We start from the raw sequence: 7065 nt of genomic DNA, 5'->3' as shown, positions 1-7065 counted from the left end.
CTGAGGAGTCAGCAGAATCATGGCTCCTGCCCTGGGAGAGTTCAGTGTCTCCACATGAAAATATCAAGGGTTATGGTGACTGTAACAACTTGATAGGCTGTCAGTCCCAAGGGTAGACAGGACAAAATGGTTACCACTCTGTGGGAGGAAAGTATCAGGATAGGTGTCCCAAAGAAAGTGATAATTGAGTGAACCTTTAAGATTTTTTTGGTCTTTCTCAAATTACAAATGAACTACATGCTGATTTACATTCAGAAATTAAGAGTCTGGGCAGCCCGGGAGGCTCAGCAGTTTAGCACTGCCTTGGGCCCAGGGCCTGATCCTGGGGACCCGGGATCGAATCCCACGTCGGGATCCCTGCATGGAGCCTGCTTCTCTGCTTCTCCCTCTGCCTCTCTCTCTCTCTGTGTCTCTCATAAATAAATAAATAAAATCTTAAAAAAAAATTTGAGTCTACGTAAGTATTGTTAGTCTTTATTTAAATAATTTAAATATAAATGCTTACAATTGTCCCTTATAAGTGAGTCTCCTTGCTACAGATGTTTTTAATCACAAATAATCATGGCAAGTAAAAACTAAAGATGTAAGGAACAGCCATTATTCCTAGCAGTGAGGTAGCACAACTGAGGAAGTCTCTTCCTGCTGTCCAGGACTGATTGAGACTGTTGGAGAGGATGTGTCATAGCAAGAAGTCAGTGGGATCCTGTACCAGTGGAGCTTGCTTAGAAATCCACCCTCCAGGGGTGTCTGAGTGGCTCAGTTGGTTAAGCGTCCCACCCTTGGCTGTAGCTGGTCATGATCTCAAGGCCCTGAGATCAGCCCGAGGCATTGGGCTCTGTGCTTAGCAGAGAGTCTGCTTCCCCTCTCTCTTTCTCTGTGTCCCCCCCCCCAACTCCCCACCATTTGAGTGTGCACATGTTCTCTCTCTCTCTCAAATAAATAAATCTTGAGGGCAGCCCATGTGGCTCAGCGGTTTAGTGCCGCCTTCAGCCCAGGGCATGATCCTGGAGACCTGGGATCGAGTCCCACGTTAGGCTCCCTGCATGGAGCCTGCTTCTCCCTCTGCCTGTGTCTCTGCCTCATATTCTCTCTCTCTCTCTCTCTCTCTCTCTCATAAATAAATAAATAAATAAATAAAATCTTTAAAAAAAAGATTCAAATAAATAAATCTTGAGATGAAATCCACCCTCCAGAACTTGCTGGGACTACTAGGGTTCTGGGGAAAGCTATTCTGGGGAAGTGTTTCCTGGAAGCCTCTGTTAGAAAACTTCCAGATAGGGTCCTAGGGAAAACTGCTGGTTGCTGGGTGCTTCTGGCCACCAAGAGAGGCAGGAGAAGCTGGAGAAGCTGCCATGCTCCAGGAGTATACCAGAATGTACACTGGAACCAGTAAGCAAAATCCATTCTTCCTGAAATGCTTCTTCAGGGTCTTCTACATATAAAGCCTGTCTTTGTGTTAGATTGCAAAGGAAAAATGCTTTAAAGACCCAGATCCGTTTTCTCAGAGCAGGCAGGAAGGGTGAGCTTAGAGCACTTGGCAGTACACTGGTAACTAGCTCAAGGTCTCATGAAGCTGTGAGATCAATGGACTTGTCAGTAACAGCAGTTATGGTAAGAGTCTGCCCAGGTCCAGATGGCTTCACTGACAAATTCTACCAGACATTTAAAGAATACTCATTCTTTACAAATTCAAAAAGAAGAAGAAGAGGAGGAGGAGAAGGGAATACATACTCTTTCTATGAGGCCAGTATTACCCCAGTATCAAAACCAAAGATACGACTGGATAGGAAAACTACAGGTTAATATCCCTCATGAATATAAATGCAAAATCCTCAACAAAATACTAGCAAACTGAATCCAGCAGTATATAAAAAGGATTATACACCATGATCAAATGGGCTTTATCCTAGGAATGTAAACATCTGAAATCAATTCGTATACTATAACAAAAGGACATTATCATCTGAAGATACAGAAAAAGCATTTTAAAAGGTTCAACAGCCTATCATGATTAAAACCCTCAATAAACTAGGATTAGAAAGGAACCTCCTCAACCTAATAAAGAGAATCTACCAAAATCCACAGCTAACCTCATACTTAATGGTGAAAAACTGAAAACTTTCTCCCTAAGATCAGGAACAAGACAAGGATGTCTGATCTTTCCCCTTCTATTCAGCATTGTACTGGAGGCTCTAAAACAGTTCAGCAAGAAGAAAAAAAAAAAGGTATCCAGACTGGAAAGGAAGAAGTAGAGCTATTTATTTGGAGGTGATATGATCTGACTCTAAGGAATCCATTTTAAAAAGCTGTTAGAACTAAAAAAAAAAAAAAAAAAAAAAAAAGCTGTTAGAACTAACAGATGAGTTCAGCAAGATTGCTAGATTTAAGAACAATATACAAAAATCAATTGCATTTCTGTGTGCTTGGAAAACTGAAATTAAGACAATTCCATTTATAGTATCAAAGAGAACAAAACATTTGGGGATAAGTTTAACAAAAGAAATGCTAAACCTAAACTCTGGATTAGGGGATCCCTGGGTGGCGTAGCAGTTTGGCACCTGCCTTTGGCCCAGGGTGCGGTCCTGGAGACTCGGGATCAAATCCCACGTCGGGCTCCCGGTGCATGGAGCCTGCTGTGTCTCTGCCTCTCTCTCTCTCTCTCTGTGTGTGACTATCATAAATAAATAAAAATTAAAAAAAGAACTCTGGATTACAAAACATTATTAAAAGAAATTAAGTATTTTAATTGGAAAGAGTTTTCATATTCATGAATCAGAAGATTTAATATTGTTAAAATAGAACTCCTGGGGCACCTGGGTGGCTCAGTGGTTGAGCATCTGCCTTTGGCTCTGGGTGTGATCTCGGAGTCCTGGGATCAAGTCCTGCATCAGGCTCCCCACAGGCTGCCTAGGTCTCTGACTCTCTCTGTGGCTCTCATTAATAAATAAATACAATCCTTAAAACAAGATAATAGAACTCCCCAAATTAGTATACAGATTCAGGGATGCCTGGATGGCTCAGTGTTTGAGCATCTGCCTTTGGCTCAGGTCATGATCCCGGAGTCCTGGGATCGAGTCCCACACCGGGCTTTCTGCATGGAGCCTGCTTCTCCCTCTGCCTATGTCTTTCTGTCTTTCATGAATAATAAATAAAATCTTTAAAATATATATACAGGGATCCCTGGGTGGCGCAGCGGTTTGGCGCCTGCCTTTGGCCCAGGGCGCGATCCTGGAGACCCAGGATCAAATCCCGCGTCGGGCTCCCGTGCATGGAGCCTGCTTCTCCCTCTGCCTATGTCTCTGCCTCTCTCTCTCTCTCTCTCTCTGTGTGACTATCATAAATAAATAAAAATTTAAAATAAAATAAAATAAAATAAAATATATATACAGATTCAAAGCAATCCCTGTCAAAACCCCTACTATCTTCATTGCAGAAATTGACAAAATGATCCTAAAATTAATATGGAAGTTAAGGAGATCCAGAATAGCAAAAACAAGTAAACAGACAAAAAACTTGAGAATCAGAACAAAGTTGGAGAACTTAACACTTCTGATTTTAAATCTTACTACAAGGCTTACAGTAATCAAGACCAGTACTGGCATAAGGATAAACATAGATCAAAGAAAAAAATTTAGATCATAGCAGTAAACCCTCACATTTGTGGGCAACTGATTTTCAGTAACGGTGCTGAGACAATTCAGTGAGGAAAGAAAATCTTTCAACAAATGATGTTGGGACAACTGGATATCCACATTCAAAATGATGAAGTAAACTCTTAGAAAAAAACATAGAGATAAGTTTTTGTGACCTTGGATTTGGCAGTGGTTTCTTAGAAACAGCACTGCCAAAAGCACAAACACCCAAAGGAAAAAAAATGGACTTTATCAAAATTAGAAACTTTTGTGCCTCAAAGGTACCATTACAGTGAACAGAGGGGTGCCTTGGTGGCACAGTTGGTTAAGCAACTGACTCGATTTTGGCTCAGGTCTTGATTTGGGGGTACTGGGATCAAGCCCTGCATTGGCTCAAAGAGAAGGCTGCTTATACTCTGCCTCTGCCCTCCGCCCGACTGCTTTTGCCTCCTCCAAAATAAGTAAATCTAAAAAAAAAATAATAAAAATAAAAAAATAAAGAGAACCCACTGAATGGGAGAAAGTATTTGAAAATCATGTATCTGATAAGGGACATGTATCTAGACTATATAAACAACATCTACAATCTGGATGATGGGCATAGGGTTGTTTTTTAATTCTATTCTAATTTTGATATTTTTCATAATTAAAAAAATATTGTGAAGATAGGCAAAGTAGATACCTTCTTGAGGACTATGCAGCAAGGTGGAGCAAATAATGGAAAAAGTTACTGCAAAACAAAAAATAAACACAGCTTTGATCATGCCCCTTTCTCCTGCCTAGATTCTACAGGGGGCATCCTGTCATCTATAAGAAAAAAACTAAGACTTTGTTTGACACCTGGCCTCAGCTCACCCTGCCATCTTCACCTTGCTTCTCTCTGACTTGACTTTCTTCTGAGTGATACCAAGTCAATTGAAAATTTCTTACTTATGTGTCCTGATCTGTGCCATTCTTCATGCCATGTATGCCCTCTGCTTAAAATTCTTAATTTAGCAAACCATTCTCCGTCTCCCTTCTTAACTGTCCTTCAAAACTGGACTGGATCACCAGCTCCTCCAAGGAATATTTTCTGACCCTGGTTTGGAGCTAACTGTCCCTCATCTGTATTTCCATAGTTCCCTATCCATAATCTATCATAGCAGGAAACATGAGATTGAAACCACTAAATTTGGGCAGCCCAGGTGGCTCAGCAGTTTAGGCCCACCTTTGGCCTGGGACGTGGGATCCTGGAGACCATGGATCAAATCCCGCATCGGGCTCCCTGCATGGAGCCTGCTTTTCCCTCTGCCTGTGTCCCTGACTCTCTCTCTTTGTCTCTCATGAATAAATAAATAAAATTTTAAAAGTACCAAATTCATATACATCCACACACACATGCCTAGAATGTAATATATCAAAAGGCATTGCATGAAAGCCTGAAGGAATTTCTGTACAGGAAGAGCTTTTAACTTAAGATTGCTAAGTATTTTTTCAGCTTTATGAATATTTTATGTCACAGATTCCTGCAAGAGATTATTTAGCATAATTTTTCTCTAAAGTGTTTGAGGAAAAACACTCCTCTGTGTGTTTGAGGAAAAACAATAATACAAACACCTCCCCTGACAATTCACTTCTAATTTTTATCTAAATAACGTAGATAAATGGTTCTAAAAGTCTACAAGCCTTAAAAACATTTTTTTTTAGTGTAGTTGATGCACAATGTTACATTGGTTTCAGGTGCACAGCATAGTGTTTCCACAAGCTTATGGAATGGCTGTTTTTCCAAAAGCCTTGTAGAGATAAAAGTCTATATGGCTTTTTGAAAAACAGCTATGGTTGCCAGAACCTGGGAGAGGAGGGAAATAGGAATAACTGTTTAATGGGTCCAGAGTTTCAGATGGGAAAGTGAAAAAAGTTTCTCTAGTTCCTAACCAGAAGCAACCACCCTTAACCTGCAGTTCATTTCTTCAGTAAATACCTAGCCATTGTTTTGGGGGTGAAGGTGGGGATAGCAGCCTGGACATCGCGGTAGGGGCCAAGTGGTATACAGACTTTGAGCTGCTCTCCCTGCCCTCTGCCTTTTACCTCGGATAGTGTCTGTACCTTCCAGAGCTGAGCCTCCCCGGGAGTCCTGTGGAGCAAATAGATTCGCTTGTCTTTTAAGAAGTTCACCTGCAGCTATTTAAGGTGGAAACTGCCTTCTCTACTAGTTTCTACTTCCATTTTCTGTCTTGTGAACATTTGTTGAAAACTTTCATCTGCTGTTGTCTGCTCTTCTGTTCTTGTTCTCTGGTGGATTTATACCATATATATTAAAAGAAATATATATTTTTTTCTTTCTGGATAGAAACCCTCTATGAGATATATGATTTACACATTGTTTCTCCTAGTCTATGACTTGTTTTTCATTTTTGTGACTATCTTTGAAGCATGTTTTGGATTTTGATGACATCAAAATTTTTACCAATTTTTTTTGCTTTTAAAAAAATTAAGTTCAGTTAATTAACATAAAATGTATTTTGGTTTCAAAGGTAAAGGTCAGTGATTCATCAGTCTTATATAATACCCAGTGCTCATTACATCACATGTTCTCCCTAATCTTCATCACCTAGTTACCTGTCTCCACCCCACCACCCCTCCAGCAACCCTCAGTTGGTTTTCTATGATTAAGACTCTCTTATGGTTTATCTCCCTCTCTGATTTCATCTTGTTTTAGTTTTTCCTCTTCTCCCCTATCATCTGTTTTGTTTCTCAAATTCCACATATGAGTGAGATCATATAATTGTCTTTCTCTGATTGACTTATTTCACTTAGCTTAATATCCTCTAGTTTCATCTACGTCATTGCAAATGGCAAGATTTCATTTTTTTTTGATGGCTGACTAGTAATCCATTGTGTGTGTTTGTGTGTGTGTATGTATATATACATATATGTGTGAGTGTGTGTGTATAGACTATACTATGTCTTCTTTATCCATTCATCTGTCGGTGGACATCTGGGCTCTTTCCATAGTTTGGGTGTTGTGGACATTGCTACTATAAACATTGGAGTGTGCACCCCTTCGGATCACTATATTTGTATCTCTGGGGTAAATGCCCAGTAGTGCAATTGCTGGGTCACAGAGTAGCTCTATTTTCAGCTTTTTGAGGAACCTCCATACTGATTTCCAGAGTGGCTGCACCAGCTTGCATTCCCACCAACAGTGTAAGAGGGTTCCCCTTTCTCCACATCCTCACCAACATCTATTGTTCCCTCACTTGTTATTTTTAGCCATTCTGATTGGTGTGAGGTGGTATCTCATTGTGGTTTTGATTTGTATTTCCCAAATGCCAAGTGATGTGGAGTATTTATTTATCTGTTGGCCATTTGTAGGTCTTCTTTGGAGAAATGTCTCTCCATGTCTTCTGCCCATTTCTTGATTAGATTATTTATTCTTTAAATGTTGAGTTTT

Source organism: Nyctereutes procyonoides, unplaced genomic scaffold (assembly GCF_905146905.1).
Source record: "Nyctereutes procyonoides isolate TBG_1078 unplaced genomic scaffold, NYPRO_anot_genome, whole genome shotgun sequence".
NCBI classification, from domain to species: Eukaryota; Metazoa; Chordata; class Mammalia; order Carnivora; family Canidae; genus Nyctereutes; species Nyctereutes procyonoides.
The sequence above is the reverse complement of the archived record's forward strand: the minus strand, read 5'-3'. Positions refer to the sequence as shown.